Source organism: Triticum urartu, chromosome 1A, assembly GCF_056163025.1.
Source record: "Triticum urartu cultivar PI428250 chromosome 1A, HENAU_Tu73, whole genome shotgun sequence".
Lineage (NCBI taxonomy): Eukaryota > Viridiplantae > Streptophyta > Magnoliopsida > Poales > Poaceae > Triticum > Triticum urartu.
Window position 1 is genome coordinate 511,843,143 of NC_141873.1, and position 13,996 is coordinate 511,857,138.

The 13,996-nt window shown below is 49.6% G+C and overlaps 1 pseudogene; it reads right to left on the minus strand.

Annotated features, from left to right (window-relative positions):
• Nucleotides 1-1,203: 1,203 nt before the first annotated feature.
• On the minus strand, nt 1,204-2,738 carry LOC125532993 (uncharacterized; annotated as a pseudogene).
• Between the last annotated feature and the right edge of the window lie 11,258 nt (nt 2,739-13,996).

Here is a 13,996-nt window from a genome sequence, read left to right on the forward strand (position 1 = left end):
CACGAATTTGCGGTAATAGCCGGTGAGGTCCAGAAACCCGCGCAATTCTATGGCATTTGTCGGTGTGGGCCACGCGCGCATGGCACTGGTCTTGCTCGCATCTGGGGCCACGCCCTCTTTAGAGATTACATGGCCCAAATACTCGACTTGGGGTTGCGCGAACGAACACTTGGAAAGCTTGGCATATAGCTGATGCTCACGGAGGATGGAGAAGACTGTGCGTAGATGAGCTTCATGCTCCTGCAAGGTGTGACTGAAGACGAGAATGTCATCAAGAAAAGTGATCACAAACTTACGATTTGGCCCGGCGAACGCCGAGTTCATCACACATTGGAATGTGGGCGGGCCGTTGGTGACGCCGAAGGGCATGATGCGGAACTCAAAATGACCATGATGTGTCTTGAAGGCCGTCTTTTCCTCATAGCCCGCACGCATGCGAATCTGATGGTACCCCGCTCGCAAGTCAATTTTGGAGAAGAAGGCGGCACCAGAGAGTTCATCCAAGAGTTTGTCGATGACAGGAAGAGGAAACTTGTTCTTGATTGTGACGGTATTGAGATGTCGATAGTCCACACAGAAACGCCATGTTCCATCCTTCTTCTTGACCAGGAGCACCGGGGCTGCGAAGGGGCTCATGCTGTGTGTAATGATGCCCGTGCGAAGCATTTCTTCCACTTGACGTTCAATCTCGTCTTTCTGTAACGGAGAGTACCGGTAGGGTCGACAGTTGACAGGTGCTGCACCTGGCTCCAGATTAATGGCGTGATCGTACTGTCGATGGGGAGGAAGTTGGGTTGGTTCCTCGAAGATGTCACTGAACTCCGTCAGGATGCGCTGAATGGTAGGCGGAGTAGGCGTGTCAGAGTCGGATGTCGTCTCAGATATTAGCTGAATATCCACTAAAGCTGCCCCCCATATGTCATTAGCGTCATGCATTTTCCATAAGGTTGCAGCATCTAGGGCTGTGAGTTGATGTTGATCACCAATGTGCACGCCTGTCAGCTTAATTGTTTCTCCCTGACGATCAAATTGCATGGTCTTCAGGTTCTAGTCACACTGCATTGGGTTGTGCTATCCCAGCCAATCCACACCGAGCACTGCATCGTAGCCTCCTAAATCGAGGACGCGCATGTCTGTGGCAAAGGTATGTCTGTGGGAGGTCCAGGCTAGCTGAGGCACCATAGCCGTGCAGTTCAGGCTCTGTCAGTTGGCGACTCGAACCTTGATTGCTGGAATATCTGTTGTTGGAGCTTTGATGCGCTGAGCAAATGTGGAGTTCACAAAACTGTGCGTACTGCCGGAGTCGACGAGCAGCAACATAGTTTGATCACCCACTGTGGCACGCAGTCGAATAGTTTCTGGTGCTTCGGTGCCCTCCACGGCGTGAGCTGATAGGAGACAACAAATAGCATCGGTGGTTGCAGGTTCATCCAATAGTTCTAGGGCATGCACTGCATCATCAGAGAGTACTTCTCCAAAATCGCCCACTTCAATCGTCAGTAGCTGAGCAGAGCGTTTGCATTGATGATCACGGGAGTATTTGTCCCCGCAACGAAAGCAGAGGCCGTGTTGGCGTCTGTAATCCCGCAACTGCCGCTCACCCCGAAGTCGTCCGCGGCTGGCTTTGGTGCTAGGGTGATCCGCGGTGCTGGAGCGGTCGGAGAGGGCGCTGATGGTGCAGGAGGTGGCCGTCCTAGTGGTGGTACTATGCCCGACAATGGTGGTGGTCTGCCTGCAGATGGCGGTCTGAATCTGGAACGCTGAAGTTCCAATTCCTCTTCCTGAATCCTGGCAAACACTGTCACCCTGGTGATGCTGGTGGGTGCCTGAATACGCACGGCGGCGCGCAGGTCATCCTTCAGGCCAAGCAAGAATTGGGTGACGAAAAATTTGGAGCTCAGGGTTGAGTCGAGGGCAATCAGATTATACATGTGAACCTCAAACTGTTGTCTGTATTCAACCACTGTTCCTGTCTGACGGAGCTGAAGAAGATTGTGCATCGTTGACTCGAATTCCTCTGGGCCAAACTCCTCCACCACTGCACGCCGGAACATCTCCCAAGTAATATCTGAATGTGTCTGACGGAAGGCTCTAAGCCACAGTGCTGCGTGCCCTTCGACATAGAGCGCCGCCGTCGCGACCCAGTTGTGCGGCGGCACCCTATACAGCTCGAAGTATGCTAGGCAGCGATCCAGCCAGACGCGGGGTGCATCACCATCGAAGCGGGGGAAGTGGTGTTCGGGTGGCCGGACTGAGTACTCATCCCGCGGCGTCGGTGTTCTGGGCAGCTGCAAGTTGAACTGTGCATCTGGCCTCGTGAGCAGGGAAGGCCCTTCGTTGGCGAGCCGGGCGATGGCTGCCGTGCTCCCAAAAGCCTGCGGAATAGGCAGGGCACTCGGAGGAGGTGCGGTGCGCTGGGCGGGTGGAGCTGGAGGGGGCACAGGCTGCTGGATGCCGTTGGTGGCCGCCGGCGTGCGGGAACCTGCCGCGGAGGGGTCGTCCACCTGCGACGCCGATGCCATGGCGGACGAAGCCGTCGGAGAAGTCACCTTGCGCACGTCATCCACGTCGGCCTGCGTGAGCCCGATCTGCTTGGATAGGCTCTGCAGCTCGGTGGAGACGTGCGTGTTGAACGTGGCCTGTGCCACCGCGCGTTTGGTCGCCAGAGCTTGCTCTTCATCGAATCTGGACAAGAGCTTCTCCATCAAGGCGGTGAGGTTTGCTGTTTGTTCCCCCATGGCAGTGAGGAGTTGCCGGGTCTGGACGGAAGGCTTGGACAGCGCCGTGGTACCCGCCCCGAACAGATCGAACCCCGCTGTGGATTTTGTGGGATCTCACCGGAGTGAATTCCCACCGACAGCGGTGGATGTTACCGATCAGTCAAAGGAGTTGAGGATGCCGCGGCGCAAAATTTTTGGGAGGAAATTGTTGGCTCTGATTACCAATTGTGACGACCGATCGATGAAATCGTTGCCACAGGAAGGGGATCGGAGTGGGGGATGAGGAAGAACAGAGAGTAGGTGAGGTTGGAGAAGGAGATGAGAATAATTCAGACTTTTCCTTCGCTGCCTTGTCCAACAGAGGACGGTTCCATAAGTACAGGCACACACACACGACGGACGGCTTGGCCACATGCGGCCCAAGCCAGACCCAGTGGGCTCAGCCCACAACTCTCCTGTGCTACTCCTTCTCCTTGCTAGTCCAGCGCTACATCGTAGCAGGTGTGACACATGTCAGCACGGGCGGCTCTGCCGGCACTCCGTTGCAACCCCAACGAAGTTTCGACGACCCACCGACGTGCTTGACTGCAGCTCCGACGGTGCTTCATTGCAACCCCGACAAAGTTATGATGACCTTCCGGCGTCCTTCACTATAGCTCCAGTGGCGCTTGATTGCAGCCGCGACAGAGCTCCAATGACCCGGAGGACACTCCAATGCAGCTCCGCCGTCGGCAACTTGCAGTATTAGCAGGTTGCATCACAACATTGTGGCCATGGACGTGTTGCTGCGTCGCAGCACATACAGTGTTAACGAGCGTCGCAACGCATCGCCAGCGGTACCGACGAGCGACCACCTGCCACGCACACAATGTGTCGCTCCCTCAGGGATGCAGCACTGCGGCAGTGAGGCGTGGGCTTCACCGTCTCTTCATTTTGCGATGGGATGTAACAACGTGGTAGCACTGTCGCTCCCTGGTTCGCAGCACCGTGGCCGAAATCCGCCATGCGAGCTCACCTCTTCTCACGTGACGAGCAAAGATGGGGAAGAGAAAAGGGAGTGGGGATGAAAACTTGTGGAGGACAAACGGGGTGAAGAGATAAGGACGGCTGGGCGAAACGTGTATGTGCCAGTGGATGTGCTAGAGGACACGTGTAAATTAGCAGCTGGCGATCATTTGTTTTCATCCGGTTGAAAACAAATGAAAATGTGTGAGACTCCAAGCGAGACCCAGCGATTTTTAATTATTATTTTCATACAATGTTTTTTATTTCGAATAGAATTAGAATATATGTTCATGATATCAAAAAATTCTGATGAATTAAAAAATGTTTGTGGATTCGAAACAGAATTTGTATTGAAAAAACGTTTGCGGTGAATTAATTTTTTTTCACAAATACAAAATATGTTCGCGGAAAATTCAAAAATGTCCATGTATTCGGATTAGAAAAATGTTCGTGAGTTAAAAATATGTTTGTGGCAAATTAAAAATATGTTTGGTTATCCGATAACAATGTTTACTTACTCAAGAAAATGTTTGCAAATTCGAATATTGTTCACGAATTTAAAAATGTTTACAAATGCACAATATGCTTGCTGTGGATTCAAAAAAGTTCACAAATTCTAGAAAATATTCAGGTATTCAGAAAATGTTCCTGAATTAAAATATATATTGGATTTGATAAATGTTTTTAGGTATTCCAAAAATGTTTGTCAGTTTGAAAATTTTGTAGTCAAAACTTTTCTTTGATTCGTAAAGTGTTTGGTATTTGAAAAATGTTCGTGAATTCGAAAACTGCTAATAAATTCGAAATATCTACACAGCAATCTCAAAAAATGTACAGGAGTTAAATTATCACAAAACGTGATGCTGCTAGGGTGGGCCAAAATACCCAACATCATCTCCAACTTGGCTATATATTTTTTATACGATAGGAAAATCCGAAGTTGCATTTTCTTGTTTGTCTTGAATGAGGTTAAAGCTACCAAAACACGTAGAAGGGACCTTACACACTCTGTTCCCTTAGCCTAAAATCTCATGATGTGTTTTAGAGTCGTGCTAGCCTGTGACGTGATTGCCTTTCTTCACCCTTCGCGTGACACCTTGTAAATTTACCACGCATGAAATATATTCGCGTGACCATTTTAGAGAGATAAGCACGTAATCGAAATTGTGAACTTGCACGGGGCCAGTGCACCATGCATCCCCACCACCATGGCCCCATATCTTCAAACAAACCATGTGAAACCTGCTTGCAAGGCAGCCTCGCTTCATCCCTTGGAGGAACTTTTCACAAGTTCACAACCCAAATATCTTTCATGTCAGGTGATCGGTACAACAGTAAAGCCTGTGCGTTTGAGTGGTTGAATCATGTACATACAACAATGACTATGGCTCCTCTATAAATACTTGCAAGGAATCATAGTGTGCTAGTAGGGAGACACGGAACAGTGAGAATGGCATCAGACAATCAAAAGATGATCAGTCAAGGTCGAGGAATAGGATGCACCAGGAATTTGAGTTGGAGTTGGAACGATCTACTTAGTGTGTACTTTGGTATCTTGGTCAGCGGCTGTCATGCTGGAAGCTACAACTACCGGCTGTTCAGTTGGCCAGAAGCGGGCCAAGATAGCAAGGACGGAAATCAAGGCCCAATCTGCGCTGCACCAGATTGGAGTAAACGAGCTTGTCGTCGTGGAGTGTTGGAACGTGCCCACGCCCTGCACCTCCGATGGCTAACCATGCAGCCCGCGTCATCCGCGTCCTCAACAGTAGCATGCACGTAGTGCTTATCTTCTCCTGCATGTTAGCAATTCCGGCTCATGCCGTTGTAACTCTCTCCCACGTTCTCACTGCTCTCTCTCTCTCATGTAAACTGTATATAAGCGCACCAGATGCATGAATACAAGTAGTGTGAGTTGTGCATGCTCTATCTTGGTATCAGACGCCGAGTCCCATCGATCCTCTTCCACCCCAGCTTCCGCTATGAACCGGCTCCTCCGCCGTACCCGCTTGGCGGACTTCGACTCCCCGGCGCCCAACCCGGTCGCCCCGTCCCTCTCGCCGCAGCGCCACCCGCCGTCGCTCCGCCTGCGGCCACACCTCTCCCCGCGGCTGTACCGGCACCGAGCCGCGCCCCTCGCCGACCGAGGCAAGGTGACTGTTCCCGAGGGCGCAGCGGCTCCTTCCTCGTCCTCCTCGCCCCCCCGCACGGTCCACCTCGCCCCTGCGCCTGCCGCGGGCATCCTGCGGACCGCCGGCAGCACTCCTGTGCCCCGTCCGGGTGGTGTTCTCGTCCCGCACCTTGGGATCGGCAGCTCCGTCGCCGGCACCTCGTCTCCCGCCGGCCTCCCACCCTCCATCGCGCACTACTTCGCCACCAAGCTCCAGCTCGAGTCGGGCAACTACACACGGTGGCGCCAGCTCTTCTACACCATCTCCTGCCGGTACGAGGTCCAGCACCACCTCGACGTCGCCGCCGACCCACTCGGCCAGAGCGCCGCGTGGCGTAATGATGACTTGACCATGGTGCTCTGGATGCACGGTGTGGTCGATGAAGACCTCCTCGACGTCGTCGCCACTCCGGACAGCACCGTCCACGACATCTGGTTGCAGCTTCATCTTCTCTTCATGGACAACCAGCCCGGCCGCGCCGTCATCCTCGGCCGGAGTTCCGCAACCTCGTCCAAGGCGACCTCTCCGTCGCTGAATATAGCAGGTGGCTCAAGTCCCTTGCCGATGCCCTCGCGGACGTCGGCGAGAACATCACCGACCAGTCGCTCACTCTCCAACTCATCCGCGGGCTCAACCGTAAGTTCCATGTGATGGCGACCCTGCTGCCGATGCAAATTCCTTTTCCCATGTTTGTGCAGGCGCGCTCGCGGCTACTCATGGAGGAGATATCGGCCAACGAGCGAGCGTGCTTGGATGGCCGTCCTGAAGCCACGGCGACCGCGCTCACCATCGGGCAGGGCCCCGGGAGCGCCTCCATCGAGCGGGCGCCGGATCGCGCCTCCAACGACCGAGACAAGGGCCCGGCCGCCTCTCCCACCACTGACCGCGACAAAGGAGGGCGCGGACGTGGCCGCGGGCGCGGCCGCGGCCGTGGCGCCCAGTCCTCCGGTGGCACTCCGGCTGGGCGTGGTGGAGCTCCGCCTAGCGCCGGTGCCTCTCTGCCCACTGGCTACTTCGCGCCCTACGGCGCTCTTCTGCCCGGACCGCCCCAGCCACGCGCGCCCTGGGCGGCACCCAACGCCGCCGGCGTCCTAGGTCCACGGCCGCCACCGCCCCCGCAGGCCTACCCGGTGGCCGTCGCGCCCTCCTCCAGCGGGCCAACATGGGAGCTGTATAACCAGCTATATGCGGTGCTCCAGAACCTCTCCGTCCAGCAGCAGCATGCCGGCGGCGCGCCGGACTGGTTCCTCGACACGGGCGCTACGTCGCACGTCGCAGGTAACACGGGCACCCTCACCTCGTATGGTTCCCCGTCTTTGCGTCATACCTCTGGCATCCTCGTAGGTGACGGGTCTCGATTACCTATTACTGCCGTAGGTTCCACTTCCATCTCAAACTTCTCTTTAAACGACGTACTTGTCTCTCCCACAATCATTAAGAACTTAATTTCTGTTCGTCGTTTTACTCAAGATAACTTTTGCTCAATAGAATTTGATCCGTTCGGTTTTTCCGTGAAGGACCTAGCAACGGGAAAAATAATCATGAGGTCCAATAGCCATGGCGACCTCTACCCCTTCTTCAGCAACTCCAGCGTGCAAGCGGCGCTCTCCGTCGTCTCCAATGGCCTATGGCATCTTCGTTTGGGCCACGCTAGCAATAAAGCAGTTTCTATTATAGCTCGTGATTTCCTTCCCAATTGTAATAATGACATGCCTAGCACCACTGTTTGTTCCTCATGTAAACTAGGCAAGCAGCCACGGCTGCCTTTTTCCCATTCTACTACCAAAACAAGTGCACATTTCCAATTAATCCATTGTGACTTGTGGACTTCGCCTGTCTCTAGTTTCTCCGGTTTTATGTACTATCTCGTGATACTTGACGATTACTCTCATTACTCATGGACGTTCCCGTTGCGCAACAAGTCCGACACCGCCGACACCATCACTCGTTTCTTCATGTACGTACTCACACAATTTCACGTGACCATCCAATGCATGCAATGCGATAACGGCGGGGAATTCCTCACTTCCTCCTTGCGCGACCTCTTCTCTCGCCACGGCTCCTCTTTCCGTCTCTCGTGCCCTCACACCTCTCCCCAAAACGGGAAAGCCGAGCGCCTCATCCGCACCACCAACGACATTCTTCGTGTTCTACTAATCCATGCACACCTCCCACCGCCTTTTTGGGTCGAAGCTCTTCACACCGCCACATACATCCTAAACCGGCGACCCTCCTCGGCCATTAATTTTGTGACGCCGCACTTCCTCCTCTTAGGACATCATCCTGCGTACGATCACATGCGTGCCTTCGGCTGCCTCTGCTTCCCCAACACCATTGCCACAAGCCCTCACAAACTAGCCCCGCAGTCGTCACGGTGTGTTTTCCTTGGCTACCCATTGGAGCACAAGGGCTACCGCTGCTTCGACTTAGACACGCGCAAATTTATCATCTTCCGACATGTCACGTTCGATGAAAGCACCTTTCCCTACTCCTCTGACGCCTTGCCACGCTCCTCGCCTATTCCTCTGGCCACAGAAAATCCCGGCGCCCCGATCCATCCTGAACTCCGCGCGGCCAACCCAGCTCCCTCGTACTTGCCGCGACAGAGATCCTCTCTGGATCCTGTGCCCCACGCTGGACCGCCCGTTGCATGCGCATCTCATTCGCCCGCACCCCGGGCCGCTTCTCCACCCGCTGCATGCGCCGATCGCGCGTCCACCCCGCCTGCCAGTTTGCCTGGGCCCGCGTCGCCTGCACCCACACCAGCCTCGCCTCACGCGCCTACCTCCCCACTACCCGCACCAGCCTCCCCCCTGGACGCCATCTCGCCCGATGTTTCCCATGCAGCTAGTACATGTGCGCCATGTTGGGTTTCGTAGTAATTTCAAAAAATTTCCTACGCACACGCAAGATCATGGTGATGAATAGCAAAGAGAGGGGAGAGTGTGATCTACGTACCCTTGTAGATCGACTGCGGAAGCGTTAGCACAACGCGGTTGATGTAGTCGTACGTCTTCACGATCTGACCGATCCAAGCACCGTTACTCCGGCACCTCCGAGTTCTTGGCACACGTTTAGCTCGATGACGCTCCCCGGGCTCCGATCCAGCAAAGCTTCGGGGAGGAGTTCCGTCAGCATGACGGCGTGGTGACGATCTTGATGTTCTACCGTCGCAGGGCTTCGCCTAAGCACCGCTACAATATGACCGAGGTGGAATATGGTGGAAGGGGGCACCGCACACGGCTAAGGAACGATCACGAAGATCAACTTGTGTTCATGGGGTGCCCCTTGCCTTAGTATATAAAGGGTGGAGGAGGAGGAGGCCGGCCAAGGCAATTGGTGCGGCCAGGATGCGGAGTCCTACTAGGACTCCAAGTCCTAGTAGGAGTCCACCAAGAGGGGAGGAAGGGAGAAGGAAGTGGAGGAGAAGGAAAGGTGGCCGGCCCCCTTTTCCCTAGTCCAATTCGGACCAGAGGGGAGGGGGGCGCAGCAGCCCCTTGGCCCTTTCTCCTCTTCCCACTAAAGCCCATCAAGGCCCATTGCTTCTCCTGTAACTACCCGGTACTCCGAAAAATACCCGAATCACTCAGAACCTTTCCGATGTCCGAATATAGTCGTCCAATATATCGATCTTTACGTCTCGACCATTTCGAGACTCCTCGTCCTGTCCCCGATCTGATCCGGGACTCCAAACTCCTTCGGTACATCAAAACTCATAAACTCATAATATAACTGTCATCGAAACCTTAAGCGTGCGGACCCTACGGTTCGAGAACAATGTAGACATGACCGAGACACGTCTCCGGTCAATAACCAATAGCGGGACCTGGATGCCCATATTGGCTTCTACATATTCTACGAAGATCTTTATCGGTCAGACCGCATAACAACATACGTTGTTCCCTTTGTCATCGTATGTTACTTGCCCGGGATTCGATCGTCGGTATCCAATACCTAGTTCAATCTCGTTACCGGCAAGTCTCTTTACTCGTTCCGTAATACATCATCTCGCAACTAACTCATTAGTTGCAATGCTTGCAAGGCTTAAGTGATGTGCATTACCGAGAGGGCCCAGAGATACCTCTCCGACAATCAGAGTGACAAATCCTAATCTCGAAATACGCCAACCCAACATGTACCTTTGGAGACACCTGTAGAGCACCTTTATAATCACCCAGTTACATTGTGACCTTTGGTAGCATACAAAGTGTTCCTCCGGCAAACGGGAGTTGCATAATCTCATAGTCATAGGAACATGTATAAGTCATGAAGAAAGCAATAGCAACATACTAAACGATCGGGTGCTAAGCTAATGGAATGGATCATGTCAATCAGATCATTCACTTAATGATGTGATCCCCTTAATCAAATGACAACTCATGTCTATGGTTAGGAAACATAACCATCTTTGATCAACGAGCTAGTCAAGTAGAGGCATACTAGTGACACTCTGTTTGTCTATGTATTCACACATGTATTATGTTTTCGGTTAATACAATTCTAGCATGAATAATAAACATTTATCATGTAATAAGGAAATAAATAATAACTTTATTATTGCCTCTAGGGCATATTTCCTTCAGTCTCCCACTTGCACTAGAGTCAATAATCTAGTTCACATCGCCATGTGATTTAACAGCAATAGTTCACATCACCATGTGATTAACACCCATAGTCCACATCGATATGTGACCAACACCCAAAGGGTTTACTAGAGTCAGTAATCTAGTTCACATCGTTATGTGATTAACACCCAAAGAGTACTAAGGTGTGATCATGTTTTGCTTGTGAGATAATTTTAGTCACCGGGTCTGTTATGTTTAGATCCGTAAGTATTCTGTAAATATTTATGTCAACAATGCTCTGCATGGAGCTACTCTAGCTAATTTCTCCCACTTTCAATATGTAGCTAGATTGAGACTTAGATTCATCTAGATTAGTGTCAAAACTTGCATCGACATAACCCGTTACGACAAACCTTTTGTCACTTCCATAATCGACAAACATATCCTTATTCCACTAAGGATAATTTTGACCATTGTCCAGTCATCTACTCCTAGATCAGTATTGTACTCCCTTGCCAAACTCAGTAGTAGGGTATACAATAGATCTGGTACACAGCATGGCATACTTTATAAAACCTATGGCTGAGGCATAGGGAATGACTTTCATTCTCTTTCTATCTTCTGCCATGGTCGGGCTTTGAGTCTTACTCAATTTCGCACCTTGTAACACAGGCAAGAACTCTTTCTTTGACTGTTCCATTTTGAACTATTTCAAAATCTTGTCAAGGTATGTACTCATTGAAAAAAAAACTTATCAAGCGTCTTGATCTATCTCTATAGATCTTGATGCTCAATATGTAAGCAGCTTCACCGAGGTCTTTCTTTGAAAAATTCCTTTCAAACACTCCTTTATGCTTTGCAGAATAATTCTACATTATTTCCGATCAACAATATGTCATTCACATATACTTATCAGAAATGTTGTAGTGCTCCCACTCACTTTCTTGTAAATACAGGCTTCACCGTAAGTCTGTATAAAACTATATGCTTTGATCAACTTATGAAAGCGTATATTCCAACTCCGAGATGCTTGCACCAGTCCATAGATGGATCGCTGGAGCTTGCTTATTTTGTTAGCACCTTTAGGATTGACAAAACCTTCTGATTGCATCATAGACAACTCTTACTTTAAGAAATCCATTAAGGATTGCAGTTTTGTTATCCATTTGCCAGATTTCATAAAATGCGGCAATTGCTAACATGATTTGGACAAACTTTTAAGCATCTATACGAGTGAGAAAATCTCATCGTAGTCAACACCTTGGACTTTGTCGAAAACCTTTTGCGACAATTCTAGCTTTATAGATAGTAACACTACTATCAGCGTCCGTCTTTCTGTTGAAGATCCATTTATTTTCTATGACTTGCCGATCATCGGGCAAGTCAACCAAAGTCCATACTTTGTTCTCATACATGAATCCCATCTCAGATTTCATGGCCTCAAGCCATTTTGTGGAATCTGGGCTCACCATCGCTTCTTCATAGTTCGCAAGTTCGTCATGGTCTAGTAACATGACTTCCAGAATAGGATTACCGCACCACTCTGGTGCGGATCTCACTCTGGTTTACCTACGAGATTCGGTAGTAACTTGATCTGAAGTTACATGATCATCATCATTAGCTTCCTCACTAATTGGTGTAGTAGTCACAAGAACAGATTTTTGTGATGAACTACTTTCTAATAAGGGATATGGTACAATTACCTTATCAAGTTCTACTTTCCTCCCACTCACTTCTTTTGAGAGAAACTCCTTTTCTGAAAAGGATCCATTCTCAGCAACGAATAACTTGCCTTCGGATCTGTGATAGAAGGTGTTCCCAACTGTCTCCTTTGGGTATCCTATGAAGACACATTTCTCCGATTTGGGTTTGAGCTTATCAGGTTGAAACTTTTTCATATAAGCATCGCAACCCCAAACTTTAAGAAACGACAACTTTGGTTTCTTGCCAAACCACAGTTCATAAAGCGTCGTCTCAACGGATTTTAATGGTGCCCTATTTAACGTGAATGCAGCTGTCTCTAATGCATGACCCCAAAATGATAGTGGTAAATCAGTAAGAAACATCATAGATTGCACTATATCCAATAAAGTACGGTTATGACGTTCGGACACACCATTATGCTGTGGTGTTCCAGGTGGCATGAGTTTGTGAAACTATTCCACATTGTTTTAATTGAAGACAAAACTCGTAACTCAAAAAAAAATTGTCTCCGCGATCAGATCATAGAAACCTTATTTTTCTTGTTACGATGATTTTCCACTTCACTCTGAAATTCTTTGAACCTTTCAAATGTTTCAGACTTATGTTTCATCAAGTAGATATACCCATATCCGCTCAAATCATCTGTGAAGTTCAGAAAATAACGATACTTGCCGTGAGCCTTAACACTCATCGGACCGCATACATCAGTATGTATTATTTCCAATAAGTCAGTTGCTCGCTTCGGAGAACGGAGTCTTAGTCATCTTGCCCATGAGGCATGGTTCGCAAGCATCAAGTGATTCATAATCAAGTGATTCCAAAATCCCATCAGCATGGAGTTTCTTCATGCGCTTTACACCAATATGACCTAAACGGCAGTGCTACAAATAAGTTGCACTATCATTATTGACTTTGCATCTTTTGGCTTCAATATTATAAAAATGTGTATCACCACGATCGAGATTCAACAAACCATTTTCATTGGGTGTATGACCATAGAAGGTTTTATTCATGTAAACAGAACAACAATTTATTCTCTTACTTTAAATGAATAACCGTATTACAATAAACATGATCAAATCATATTCATGCTTAATGCAAACACCAAATAACACTTATTCAGGTTCAACACTAACCCCGAAAGTATAGGGAGTGTGCGATGATGATCATATCAATCTTGGAACCACTTCCAACACACATCGTCGCTTCACCCTTAACTAGTCTCTGTTTATTCTGCAACTCCCGTTTCGAGTTACTAATCTTAGCAACTGAACTAGTATCAAATACTGAGGGGTTGCTATAAACACTAGTAAAGTACACATCAATAACATGTATATCAAATATACTTATGTTCACTTTGCCATCCTTCTTATCTGCCAATCACTTGGGGTAGTTCTGCTTCCAGTGACCAGTCCCTTTGCAGTAGAAACACTTAGTCTCAGGCTTAGGACCAGACTTGGGCATCTTCACTTGAGCAGCAACTTGCTTGCTATTCTTCTTGAAGTTCCCCTTCTTCCCTCTGCCCTTTTCTTGAAACTAGTGGTCTTGTCTACCATCAACACTTGATGTTTTTCTCGATTTCTACCTTCGCCAATTTCCGCATTACGTAGAGCTTGGGAATCGTTTCCGTTATCCCTTGCATATCATAGTTCATCACGAAGTTCTACTAACTTGGTGATGGTGACTAGAGAATTCTGTCAATCACTATCTTATCTGGAAGATTAACTCCCACTTGATTCAAGCGATTGTAGTACTCAGACAATCTGGGCACATGCTCACTAGTTGAGCGATTCTCCTCCATCTTTTAGCTATAGAACTTGTTGGAGACTTCATA